The sequence below is a fragment of the Hyla sarda genome, unplaced genomic scaffold (genome assembly GCF_029499605.1).
Source record: "Hyla sarda isolate aHylSar1 unplaced genomic scaffold, aHylSar1.hap1 scaffold_597, whole genome shotgun sequence".
NCBI lineage: Eukaryota > Metazoa > Chordata > Amphibia > Anura > Hylidae > Hyla > Hyla sarda.
Genome location: NW_026610611.1, coordinates 14,733 through 28,560, shown reverse-complemented (window position 1 = coordinate 28,560; position 13,828 = coordinate 14,733). Strand labels below are relative to the sequence as shown.

Genomic DNA, 13,828 nt, shown 5'->3' with positions numbered 1-13,828 from the left:
CCCTTCATGGGCACTATCACTGCTTGCTGTCAGGGAGGCTGCCAGACAATTTTCCATGCACACTCTGGGCTGGGGGGCAGTCAACCACCAGTACACACAGCAGAACCTAAACCCATACCATTATTGCTAAGCAGCAAGACAGGGGCCCATTGCACTCCCACGGGGCCTTTTTAAATGCAATCCATAACCCGGATTTGCCAGGAACCCTTCTTACTCCTCCTACTTGCATGTGACACTGGGCTTAGGATCTGCATAGGAAACACACACACAAGCACACACCTACCTTTGTTGCCTGCAGATGCCTCCTTGGCTGTCCCCAAACGGTATCAAACCAACACCCACGGGAAGCTGTAAGCATAGAGGACATGCCTGCACCCCATTGGACTTACCTGTGTGGGTTAAACCCGGGTTATTTGACAACCTATGGCGGTGATGGTTCTGCTCAGGCAGAGCAGTGCTGATGCTCCTCATAAAGCTGTCGCTGCTGTGAAGGTTCTAGGTGACATCACAAATCCCTATGGTTACATACACAACAAAGCTGGGTTGTTGTTGTTTACACTCTGCAAGGCCTGTGGAAGTGAGTGACATCATAGCACTGTAGTTCTGAGGGTTCTAGATGGATGCAACAATCTCCTGTTGCTTCTATGAAGGCCATAATAGACGACATCACCAAACAGCTCCATAGTCACATACACAGCAAAGGAGAGATGTTGTTTACACCTAGTGATGTCAGTGGTATTGAGTGACATCACAGCACAGTGCTAAGGCTCCTGGGCCTGGACACAGCAGCGGCTGCAATATCTCAACGGAGAATACGTTTATATATATGTGTGTGTGTGCGCGTATATATATATATATATATATATATATATATATATATATATATATATTTCTCCGCCGAAATCACTTTTAAACCCATTTCCACCTTTTTTTCCCTTCTCTTCCTCTTACTTTTTTTTCACGTTTTTTTACGTTTTTCTCCTTTTCGCCTCTTTTCTGGGCGTATTATTCTTCTTTTTCTTCTTTTTTTTCGTCTAATGCATACCCCATCAGTGCAGCAATGCTTATTCAATACCGCCAGCAGATGGAGACACTGGGGGATAATTTTCTAAGGATTTATACTGATTTTTCCTGTCTGAATTTGTCGCACAGAAAGTTGCAGGCCAAATATGTGTGACATTTCTGCGACTTTAGCTTCTAGAGCATTTTTACAACATTATACATAGGTGCTGAATACATAAAAAGCGACTGTTCAGCGACAGACAAGTCGCATCGGCTGAAAGTAGGCCAGAATGTCAGTCCATGTTGGAGCAGGTTTAGATACAGTCTAAAGCATAGATCTCAAAGTCTGTGCACAGAATTTAGCAAGGGCCTCGCACCTTCTGATGCATCAGGTAGGTGCACAATAGCATAGCCTAACCCTCTGTACTTTGGTCTATATTGATGCGGGACATAGACAGCCAGCTGATGACCAATCCATTAGTGCAATGGATGGCTGGAAGCATTTGTCTTTGCCTTTGCAATACCACAGAAGCAATGCATGGTCAATGTACAGCAATGACACACCTGTGTGAACAGCCAGGAGACCCCCCCCCCCCATGTTATGTTACATAGTTACATAGTTAGTACGGTCGGTACGGTCGAAAAAAGACATATGTCCATCAAGTTCAACCAGGGAATTAAGGGGTAGGGGTGTGGCGCGATATTGGGGAAGGGATGAGATTTTATATTTCTTCATAAGCATTAATCTTATTTTGTCAATTAGGAACATTCAGCACCCACCCGCTATCAAGGCAGCTGCCTATCATGTCATGCCCTACCTGCACAGGTGTGCTGGCTACTCAAATGATCCAATTAAGGAGGCCATTTAGTCAGCAGCAGCAGAAGTCCTGTGCCTGGACGCTCCAACAGCGGCCAGACACAAGCAGAAGCAGAAGCAGCAGCAGCACCACCTTTTGTTTTTTGGCTGCAGCAGCAGCAGCAGCAAGGCCCACAGGGCTGGCTAGCTGGCTAGCCAGCAAGCAGGTAGCAATGAAAGTAGGAATCTTTCTTTTTAACCCTGTAAGGGGGTGGTGCACTGTACCCGAAGATACTGCCATATCGGGTCAATGCATAGGGCGACGGAAGCAAGCTTCGAAATCGGCCCCCGTTCTCAAAAATCCATTTAATATATGGTCCCCAGATAGGGGACGTATCAGATATTAAACTGATAAGAACAGATACTACACTTGATCTTAGCCAAAAGGCCGAGAAGCGATAACCGTGAAAGGGGCGGGCCCAACAAGGTCCCCTTCATGGGCACTATCACTGCTTGCTGTCAGGGAGGCTGCCAGACAATTTTCCATGCACACTCTGGGCTGGGGGGCAGTCAACCACCAGTACACACAGCAGAACCTAAACCCATACCATTATTGCTAAGCAGCAAGACAGGGGCCCATTGCACTCCCACGGGGCCTTTTTAAATGCAATCCATAACCCGGATTTGCCAGGAACCCTTCTTACTCCTCCTACTTGCATGTGACACTGGGCTTAGGATCTGCATAGGAAACACACACACAAGCACACACCTACCTTTGTTGCCTGCAGATGCCTCCTTGGCTGTCCCCAAACGGTATCAAACCAACACCCACGGGAAGCTGTAAGCATAGAGGACATGCCTGCACCCCATTGGACTTACCTGTGTGGGTTAAACCCGGGTTATTTGACAACCTATGGCGGTGATGGTTCTGCTCAGGCAGAGCAGTGCTGATGCTCCTCATAAAGCTGTCGCTGCTGTGAAGGTTCTAGGTGACATCACAAATCCCTATGGTTACATACACAACAAAGCTGGGTTGTTGTTGTTTACACTCTGCAAGGCCTGTGGAAGTGAGTGACATCATAGCACTGTAGTTCTGAGGGTTCTAGATGGATGCAACAATCTCCTGTTGCTTCTATGAAGGCCATAATAGACGACATCACCAAACAGCTCCATAGTCACATACACAGCAAAGGAGAGATGTTGTTTACACCTAGTGATGTCAGTGGTATTGAGTGACATCACAGCACAGTGCTAAGGCTCCTGGGCCTGGACACAGCAGCGGCTGCAATATCTCAACGGAGAATACGTTTATATATATGTGTGTGTGTGCGCGTATATATATATATATATATATATATATATATATATATATATATATATTTCTCCGCCGAAATCACTTTTAAACCCATTTCCACCTTTTTTTCCCTTCTCTTCCTCTTACTTTTTTTTCACGTTTTTTTACGTTTTTCTCCTTTTCGCCTCTTTTCTGGGCGTATTATTCTTCTTTTTCTTCTTTTTTTTCGTCTAATGCATACCCCATCAGTGCAGCAATGCTTATTCAATACCGCCAGCAGATGGAGACACTGGGGGATAATTTTCTAAGGATTTATACTGATTTTTCCTGTCTGAATTTGTCGCACAGAAAGTTGCAGGCCAAATATGTGTGACATTTCTGCGACTTTAGCTTCTAGAGCATTTTTACAACATTATACATAGGTGCTGAATACATAAAAAGCGACTGTTCAGCGACAGACAAGTCGCATCGGCTGAAAGTAGGCCAGAATGTCAGTCCATGTTGGAGCAGATTTAGATACAGTCTAAAGCATAGATCTCAAAGTCTGTGCACAGAATTTAGCAAGGGCCTCGCACCTTCTGATGCATCAGGTAGGTGCACAATAGCATAGCCTAACCCTCTGTACTTTGGTCTATATTGATGCGGGACATAGACAGCCAGCTGATGACCAATCCATTAGTGCAATGGATGGCTGGAAGCATTTGTCTTTGCCTTTGCAATACCACAGAAGCAATGCATGGTCAATGTACAGCAATGACACACCTGTGTGAACAGCCAGGAGACCCCCCCCCCCCCCATGTTATGTTACATAGTTACATAGTTAGTACGGTCGAAAAAAGACATATGTCCATCAAGTTCAACCAGGGAATTAAGGGGTAGGGGTGTGGCGCGATATTGGGGAAGGGATGAGATTTTATATTTCTTCATAAGCATTAATCTTATTTTGTCAATTAGGAACATTCAGCACCCACCCGCTATCAAGGCAGCTGCCTATCATGTCATGCCCTACCTGCACAGGTGTGCTGGCTACTCAAATGATCCAATTAAGAAGGCCATTTAGTCAGCAGCAGCAGAAGTCCTGTGCCTGGACGCTCCAACAGCGGCCAGACACAAGCAGAAGCAGAAGCAGCAGCAGCACCACCTTTTGTTTTTTGGCTGCAGCAGCAGCAGCAGCAAGGCCCACAGGGCTGGCTAGCTGGCTAGCCAGCAAGCAGGTAGCAATGAAAGTAGGAATCTTTCTTTTTAACCCTGTAAGGGGGTGGTGCACTGTACCCGAAGATACTGCCATATCGGGTCAATGCATAGGGCGACGGAAGCAAGCTTCGAAATCGGCCCCCGTTCTCAAAAATCCATTTAATATATGGTCCCCAGATAGGGGACGTATCAGATATTAAACTGATAAGAACAGATACTACACTTTATCTTAGCCAAAAGGCCGAGAAGCGATAACCGTGAAAGGGGCGGGCCCAACAAGGTCCCCTTCATGGGCACTATCACTGCTTGCTGTCAGGGAGGCTGCCAGACAATTTTCCATGCACACTCTGGGCTGGGGGGCAGTCAACCACCAGTACACACAGCAGAACCTAAACCCATACCATTATTGCTAAGCAGCAAGACAGGGGCCCATTGCACTCCCACGGGGCCTTTTTAAATGCAATCCATAACCCGGATTTGCCAGGAACCCTTCTTACTCCTCCTACTTGCATGTGACACTGGGCTTAGGATCTGCATAGGAAACACACACACAAGCACACACCTACCTTTGTTGCCTGCAGATGCCTCCTTGGCTGTCCCCAAACGGTATCAAACCAACACCCACGGGAAGCTGTAAGCATAGAGGACATGCCTGCACCCCATTGGACTTACCTGTGTGGGTTAAACCCGGGTTATTTGACAACCTATGGCGGTGATGGTTCTGCTCAGGCAGAGCAGTGCTGATGCTCCTCATAAAGCTGTCGCTGCTGTGAAGGTTCTAGGTGACATCACAAATCCCTATGGTTACATACACAACAAAGCTGGGTTGTTGTTGTTTACACTCTGCAAGGCCTGTGGAAGTGAGTGACATCATAGCACTGTAGTTCTGAGGGTTCTAGATGGATGCAACAATCTCCTGTTGCTTCTATGAAGGCCATAATAGACGACATCACCAAACAGCTCCATAGTCACATACACAGCAAAGGAGAGATGTTGTTTACACCTAGTGATGTCAGTGGTATTGAGTGACATCACAGCACAGTGCTAAGGCTCCTGGGCCTGGACACAGCAGCGGCTGCAATATCTCAACGGAGAATACGTTTATATATATGTGTGTGTGTGCGCGTATATATATATATATATATATATATATATATATATATATATATATATTTCTCCGCCGAAATCACTTTTAAACCCATTTCCACCTTTTTTTCCCTTCTCTTCCTCTTACTTTTTTTTCACGTTTTTTTACGTTTTTCTCCTTTTCGCCTCTTTTCTGGGCGTATTATTCTTCTTTTTCTTCTTTTTTTTCGTCTAATGCATACCCCATCAGTGCAGCAATGCTTATTCAATACCGCCAGCAGATGGAGACACTGGGGGATAATTTTCTAAGGATTTATACTGATTTTTCCTGTCTGAATTTGTCGCACAGAAAGTTGCAGGCCAAATATGTGTGACATTTCTGCGACTTTAGCTTCTAGAGCATTTTTACAACATTATACATAGGTGCTGAATACATAAAAAGCGACTGTTCAGCGACAGACAAGTCGCATCGGCTGAAAGTAGGCCAGAATGTCAGTCCATGTTGGAGCAGGTTTAGATACAGTCTAAAGCATAGATCTCAAAGTCTGTGCACAGAATTTAGCAAGGGCCTCGCACCTTCTGCTGATGCATCAGGTAGGTGCACAATAGCATAGCCTAACCCTCTGTACTTTGGTCTATATTGATGCGGGACATAGACAGCCAGCTGATGACCAATCCATTAGTGCAATGGATGGCTGGAAGCATTTGTCTTTGCCTTTGCAATACCACAGAAGCAATGCATGGTCAATGTACAGCAATGACACACCTGTGTGAACAGCCAGGAGACCCCCCCCCCCCCCATGTTATGTTACATAGTTACATAGTTAGTACGGTCGAAAAAAGACATATGTCCATCAAGTTCAACCAGGGAATTAAGGGGTAGGGGTGTGGCGCGATATTGGGGAAGGGATGAGATTTTATATTTCTTCATAAGCATTAATCTTATTTTGTCAATTAGGAACATTCAGCACCCACCCGCTATCAAGGCAGCTGCCTATCATGTCATGCCCTACCTGCACAGGTGTGCTGGCTACTCAAATGATCCAATTAAGGAGGCCATTTAGTCAGCAGCAGCAGAAGTCCTGTGCCTGGACGCTCCAACAGCGGCCAGACACAAGCAGAAGCAGAAGCAGCAGCAGCACCACCTTTTGTTTTTTGGCTGCAGCAGCAGCAGCAGCAAGGCCCACAGGGCTGGCTAGCTGGCTAGCCAGCAAGCAGGTAGCAATGAAAGTAGGAATCTTTCTTTTTAACCCTGTAAGGGGGTGGTGCACTGTACCCGAAGATACTGCCATATCGGGTCAATGCATAGGGCGACGGAAGCAAGCTTCGAAATCGGCCCCCGTTCTCAAAAATCCATTTAATATATGGTCCCCAGATAGGGGACGTATCAGATATTAAACTGATAAGAACAGATACTACACTTGATCTTAGCCAAAAGGCCGAGAAGCGATAACCGTGAAAGGGGCGGGCCCAACAAGGTCCCCTTCATGGGCACTATCACTGCTTGCTGTCAGGGAGGCTGCCAGACAATTTTCCATGCACACTCTGGGCTGGGGGGCAGTCAACCACCAGTACACACAGCAGAACCTAAACCCATACCATTATTGCTAAGCAGCAAGACAGGGGCCCATTGCACTCCCACGGGGCCTTTTTAAATGCAATCCATAACCCGGATTTGCCAGGAACCCTTCTTACTCCTCCTACTTGCATGTGACACTGGGCTTAGGATCTGCATAGGAAACACACACACAAGCACACACCTACCTTTGTTGCCTGCAGATGCCTCCTTGGCTGTCCCCAAACGGTATCAAACCAACACCCACGGGAAGCTGTAAGCATAGAGGACATGCCTGCACCCCATTGGACTTACCTGTGTGGGTTAAACCCGGGTTATTTGACAACCTATGGCGGTGATGGTTCTGCTCAGGCAGAGCAGTGCTGATGCTCCTCATAAAGCTGTCGCTGCTGTGAAGGTTCTAGGTGACATCACAAATCCCTATGGTTACATACACAACAAAGCTGGGTTGTTGTTGTTTACACTCTGCAAGGCCTGTGGAAGTGAGTGACATCATAGCACTGTAGTTCTGAGGGTTCTAGATGGATGCAACAATCTCCTGTTGCTTCTATGAAGGCCATAATAGACGACATCACCAAACAGCTCCATAGTCACATACACAGCAAAGGAGAGATGTTGTTTACACCTAGTGATGTCAGTGGTATTGAGTGACATCACAGCACAGTGCTAAGGCTCCTGGGCCTGGACACAGCAGCGGCTGCAATATCTCAACGGAGAATACGTTTATATATATGTGTGTGTGTGCGCGTATATATATATATATATATATATATATATATATATATATATATATTTCTCCGCCGAAATCACTTTTAAACCCATTTCCACCTTTTTTTCCCTTCTCTTCCTCTTACTTTTTTTTCACGTTTTTTTACGTTTTTCTCCTTTTCGCCTCTTTTCTGGGCGTATTATTCTTCTTTTTCTTCTTTTTTTTCGTCTAATGCATACCCCATCAGTGCAGCAATGCTTATTCAATACCGCCAGCAGATGGAGACACTGGGGGATAATTTTCTAAGGATTTATACTGATTTTTCCTGTCTGAATTTGTCGCACAGAAAGTTGCAGGCCAAATATGTGTGACATTTCTGCGACTTTAGCTTCTAGAGCATTTTTACAACATTATACATAGGTGCTGAATACATAAAAAGCGACTGTTCAGCGACAGACAAGTCGCATCGGCTGAAAGTAGGCCAGAATGTCAGTCCATGTTGGAGCAGATTTAGATACAGTCTAAAGCATAGATCTCAAAGTCTGTGCACAGAATTTAGCAAGGGCCTCGCACCTTCTGATGCATCAGGTAGGTGCACAATAGCATAGCCTAACCCTCTGTACTTTGGTCTATATTGATGCGGGACATAGACAGCCAGCTGATGACCAATCCATTAGTGCAATGGATGGCTGGAAGCATTTGTCTTTGCCTTTGCAATACCACAGAAGCAATGCATGGTCAATGTACAGCAATGACACACCTGTGTGAACAGCCAGGAGACCCCCCCCCCCCCATGTTATGTTACATAGTTACATAGTTAGTACGGTCGAAAAAAGACATATGTCCATCAAGTTCAACCAGGGAATTAAGGGGTAGGGGTGTGGCGCGATATTGGGGAAGGGATGAGATTTTATATTTCTTCATAAGCATTAATCTTATTTTGTCAATTAGGAACATTCAGCACCCACCCGCTATCAAGGCAGCTGCCTATCATGTCATGCCCTACCTGCACAGGTGTGCTGGCTACTCAAATGATCCAATTAAGGAGGCCATTTAGTCAGCAGCAGCAGAAGTCCTGTGCCTGGACGCTCCAACAGCGGCCAGACACAAGCAGAAGCAGAAGCAGCAGCAGCACCACCTTTTGTTTTTTGGCTGCAGCAGCAGCAGCAGCAGCAAGGCCCACAGGGCTGGCTAGCTGGCTAGCCAGCAAGCAGGTAGCAATGAAAGTAGGAATCTTTCTTTTTAACCCTGTAAGGGGGTGGTGCACTGTACCCGAAGATACTGCCATATCGGGTCAATGCATAGGGCGACGGAAGCAAGCTTCGAAATCGGCCCCCGTTCTCAAAAATCCATTTAATATATGGTCCCCAGATAGGGGACGTATCAGATATTAAACTGATAAGAACAGATACTACACTTTATCTTAGCCAAAGGCCGAGAAGCGATAACCGTGAAAGGGGCGGGCCCAACAAGGTCCCCTTCATGGGCACTATCACTGCTTGCTGTCAGGGAGGCTGCCAGACAATTTTCCATGCACACTCTGGGCTGGGGGGCAGTCAACCACCAGTACACACAGCAGAACCTAAACCCATACCATTATTGCTAAGCAGCAAGACAGGGGCCCATTGCACTCCCACGGGGCCTTTTTAAATGCAATCCATAACCCGGATTTGCCAGGAACCCTTCTTACTCCTCCTACTTGCATGTGACACTGGGCTTAGGATCTGCATAGGAAACACACACACAAGCACACACCTACCTTTGTTGCCTGCAGATGCCTCCTTGGCTGTCCCCAAACGGTATCAAACCAACACCCACGGGAAGCTGTAAGCATAGAGGACATGCCTGCACCCCATTGGACTTACCTGTGTGGGTTAAACCCGGGTTATTTGACAACCTATGGCGGTGATGGTTCTGCTCAGGCAGAGCAGTGCTGATGCTCCTCATAAAGCTGTCGCTGCTGTGAAGGTTCTAGGTGACATCACAAATCCCTATGGTTACATACACAACAAAGCTGGGTTGTTGTTGTTTACACTCTGCAAGGCCTGTGGAAGTGAGTGACATCATAGCACTGTAGTTCTGAGGGTTCTAGATGGATGCAACAATCTCCTGTTGCTTCTATGAAGGCCATAATAGACGACATCACCAAACAGCTCCATAGTCACATACACAGCAAAGGAGAGATGTTGTTTACACCTAGTGATGTCAGTGGTATTGAGTGACATCACAGCACAGTGCTAAGGCTCCTGGGCCTGGACACAGCAGCGGCTGCAATATCTCAACGGAGAATACGTTTATATATATGTGTGTGTGTGCGCGTATATATATATATATATATATATATATATATATATATATATATATTTCTCCGCCGAAATCACTTTTAAACCCATTTCCACCTTTTTTTCCCTTCTCTTCCTCTTACTTTTTTTTCACGTTTTTTTACGTTTTTCTCCTTTTCGCCTCTTTTCTGGGCGTATTATTCTTCTTTTTCTTCTTTTTTTTCGTCTAATGCATACCCCATCAGTGCAGCAATGCTTATTCAATACCGCCAGCAGATGGAGACACTGGGGGATAATTTTCTAAGGATTTATACTGATTTTTCCTGTCTGAATTTGTCGCACAGAAAGTTGCAGGCCAAATATGTGTGACATTTCTGCGACTTTAGCTTCTAGAGCATTTTTACAACATTATACATAGGTGCTGAATACATAAAAAGCGACTGTTCAGCGACAGACAAGTCGCATCGGCTGAAAGTAGGCCAGAATGTCAGTCCATGTTGGAGCAGGTTTAGATACAGTCTAAAGCATAGATCTCAAAGTCTGTGCACAGAATTTAGCAAGGGCCTCGCACCTTCTGATGCATCAGGTAGGTGCACAATAGCATAGCCTAACCCTCTGTACTTTGGTCTATATTGATGCGGGACATAGACAGCCAGCTGATGACCAATCCATTAGTGCAATGGATGGCTGGAAGCATTTGTCTTTGCCTTTGCAATACCACAGAAGCAATGCATGGTCAATGTACAGCAATGACACACCTGTGTGAACAGCCAGGAGACCCCCCCCCCCCATGTTATGTTACATAGTTACATAGTTAGTACGGTCGAAAAAAGACATATGTCCATCAAGTTCAACCAGGGAATTAAGGGGTAGGGGTGTGGCGCGATATTGGGGAAGGGATGAGATTTTATATTTCTTCATAAGCATTAATCTTATTTTGTCAATTAGGAACATTCAGCACCCACCCGCTATCAAGGCAGCTGCCTATCATGTCATGCCCTACCTGCACAGGTGTGCTGGCTACTCAAATGATCCAATTAAGGAGGCCATTTAGTCAGCAGCAGCAGAAGTCCTGTGCCTGGACGCTCCAACAGCGGCCAGACACAAGCAGAAGCAGAAGCAGCAGCAGCACCACCTTTTGTTTTTTGGCTGCAGCAGCAGCAGCAGCAAGGCCCACAGGGCTGGCTAGCTGGCTAGCCAGCAAGCAGGTAGCAATGAAAGTAGGAATCTTTCTTTTTAACCCTGTAAGGGGGTGGTGCACTGTACCCGAAGATACTGCCATATCGGGTCAATGCATAGGGCGACGGAAGCAAGCTTCGAAATCGGCCCCCGTTCTCAAAAATCCATTTAATATATGGTCCCCAGATAGGGGACGTATCAGATATTAAACTGATAAGAACAGATACTACACTTGATCTTAGCCAAAAGGCCGAGAAGCGATAACCGTGAAAGGGGCGGGCCCAACAAGGTCCCCTTCATGGGCACTATCACTGCTTGCTGTCAGGGAGGCTGCCAGACAATTTTCCATGCACACTCTGGGCTGGGGGGCAGTCAACCACCAGTACACACAGCAGAACCTAAACCCATACCATTATTGCTAAGCAGCAAGACAGGGGCCCATTGCACTCCCACGGGGCCTTTTTAAATGCAATCCATAACCCGGATTTGCCAGGAACCCTTCTTACTCCTCCTACTTGCATGTGACACTGGGCTTAGGATCTGCATAGGAAACACACACACAAGCACACACCTACCTTTGTTGCCTGCAGATGCCTCCTTGGCTGTCCCCAAACGGTATCAAACCAACACCCACGGGAAGCTGTAAGCATAGAGGACATGCCTGCACCCCATTGGACTTACCTGTGTGGGTTAAACCCGGGTTATTTGACAACCTATGGCGGTGATGGTTCTGCTCAGGCAGAGCAGTGCTGATGCTCCTCATAAAGCTGTCGCTGCTGTGAAGGTTCTAGGTGACATCACAAATCCCTATGGTTACATACACAACAAAGCTGGGTTGTTGTTGTTTACACTCTGCAAGGCCTGTGGAAGTGAGTGACATCATAGCACTGTAGTTCTGAGGGTTCTAGATGGATGCAACAATCTCCTGTTGCTTCTATGAAGGCCATAATAGACGACATCACCAAACAGCTCCATAGTCACATACACAGCAAAGGAGAGATGTTGTTTACACCTAGTGATGTCAGTGGTATTGAGTGACATCACAGCACAGTGCTAAGGCTCCTGGGCCTGGACACAGCAGCGGCTGCAATATCTCAACGGAGAATACGTTTATATATATGTGTGTGTGTGCGCGTATATATATATATATATATATATATATATATATATATATATTTCTCCGCCGAAATCACTTTTAAACCCATTTCCACCTTTTTTTCCCTTCTCTTCCTCTTACTTTTTTTTCACGTTTTTTTACGTTTTTCTCCTTTTCGCCTCTTTTCTGGGCGTATTATTCTTCTTTTTCTTCTTTTTTTTCGTCTAATGCATACCCCATCAGTGCAGCAATGCTTATTCAATACCGCCAGCAGATGGAGACACTGGGGGATAATTTTCTAAGGATTTATACTGATTTTTCCTGTCTGAATTTGTCGCACAGAAAGTTGCAGGCCAAATATGTGTGACATTTCTGCGACTTTAGCTTCTAGAGCATTTTTACAACATTATACATAGGTGCTGAATACATAAAAAGCGACTGTTCAGCGACAGACAAGTCGCATCGGCTGAAAGTAGGCCAGAATGTCAGTCCATGTTGGAGCAGGTTTAGATACAGTCTAAAGCATAGATCTCAAAGTCTGTGCACAGAATTTAGCAAGGGCCTCGCACCTTCTGATGCATCAGGTAGGTGCACAATAGCATAGCCTAACCCTCTGTACTTTGGTCTATATTGATGCGGGACATAGACAGCCAGCTGATGACCAATCCATTAGTGCAATGGATGGCTGGAAGCATTTGTCTTTGCCTTTGCAATACCACAGAAGCAATGCATGGTCAATGTACAGCAATGACACACCTGTGTGAACAGCCAGGAGACCCCCCCCCCCCATGTTATGTTACATAGTTACATAGTTAGTACGGTCGAAAAAAGACATATGTCCATCAAGTTCAACCAGGGAATTAAGGGGTAGGGGTGTGGCGCGATATTGGGGAAGGGATGAGATTTTATATTTCTTCATAAGCATTAATCTTATTTTGTCAATTAGGAACATTCAGCACCCACCCGCTATCAAGGCAGCTGCCTATCATGTCATGCCCTACCTGCACAGGTGTGCTGGCTACTCAAATGATCCAATTAAGGAGGCCATTTAGTCAGCAGCAGCAGAAGTCCTGTGCCTGGACGCTCCAACAGCGGCCAGACACAAGCAGAAGCAGAAGCAGCAGCAGCACCACCTTTTGTTTTTTGGCTGCAGCAGCAGCAGCAGCAAGGCCCACAGGGCTGGCTAGCTGGCTAGCCAGCAAGCAGGTAGCAATGAAAGTAGGAATCTTTCTTTTTAACCCTGTAAGGGGGTGGTGCACTGTACCCGAAGATACTGCCATATCGGGTCAATGCATAGGGCGACGGAAGCAAGCTTCGAAATCGGCCCCCGTTCTCAAAAATCCATTTAATATATGGTCCCCAGATAGGGGACGTATCAGATATTAAACTGATAAGAACAGATACTACACTTGATCTTAGCCAAAAGGCCGAGAAGCGATAACCGTGAAAGGGGCGGGCCCAACAAGGTCCCCTTCATGGGCACTATCACTGCTTGCTGTCAGGGAGGCTGCCAGACAATTTTCCATGCACACTCTGGGCTGGGGGGCAGTCAACCACCAGTACACACAGCAGAACCTAAACCCATACCATTATTGCTAAGCAGCAAGACAGGGG

The 13,828-nt window shown here is 46.2% G+C and overlaps 6 non-coding genes across 6 annotated transcripts; all 6 read right to left on the bottom strand.

The window, feature by feature from the left end:
* Positions 1–2,067: 2,067 nt before the first annotated feature.
* LOC130340562 (U2 spliceosomal RNA) lies at positions 2,068–2,258 on the bottom strand. Its single transcript, XR_008880659.1, has one exon. It is a non-coding gene; the product is annotated as a U2 spliceosomal RNA (small nuclear RNA).
* A 2,090-nt stretch (positions 2,259–4,348) lies between these two features.
* Positions 4,349–4,539, bottom strand: LOC130340550 (U2 spliceosomal RNA). Its single transcript, XR_008880651.1, has one exon. It is a non-coding gene; the product is annotated as a U2 spliceosomal RNA (small nuclear RNA).
* Positions 4,540–6,632: 2,093 nt separating this feature from the next.
* On the bottom strand, positions 6,633–6,823 carry LOC130340561 (U2 spliceosomal RNA). Its single transcript, XR_008880658.1, has one exon. It is a non-coding gene; the product is annotated as a U2 spliceosomal RNA (small nuclear RNA).
* Positions 6,824–8,913: 2,090 nt separating this feature from the next.
* On the bottom strand, positions 8,914–9,103 carry LOC130340553 (U2 spliceosomal RNA). Its single transcript, XR_008880654.1, has one exon. It is a non-coding gene; the product is annotated as a U2 spliceosomal RNA (small nuclear RNA).
* A 2,086-nt stretch (positions 9,104–11,189) lies between these two features.
* Positions 11,190–11,380, bottom strand: LOC130340552 (U2 spliceosomal RNA). The gene has a single exon (XR_008880653.1). It is a non-coding gene; the product is annotated as a U2 spliceosomal RNA (small nuclear RNA).
* A 2,082-nt stretch (positions 11,381–13,462) lies between these two features.
* LOC130340540 (U2 spliceosomal RNA) lies at positions 13,463–13,653 on the bottom strand. Its single transcript, XR_008880642.1, has one exon. It is a non-coding gene; the product is annotated as a U2 spliceosomal RNA (small nuclear RNA).
* Positions 13,654–13,828: the final 175 nt, after the last annotated feature.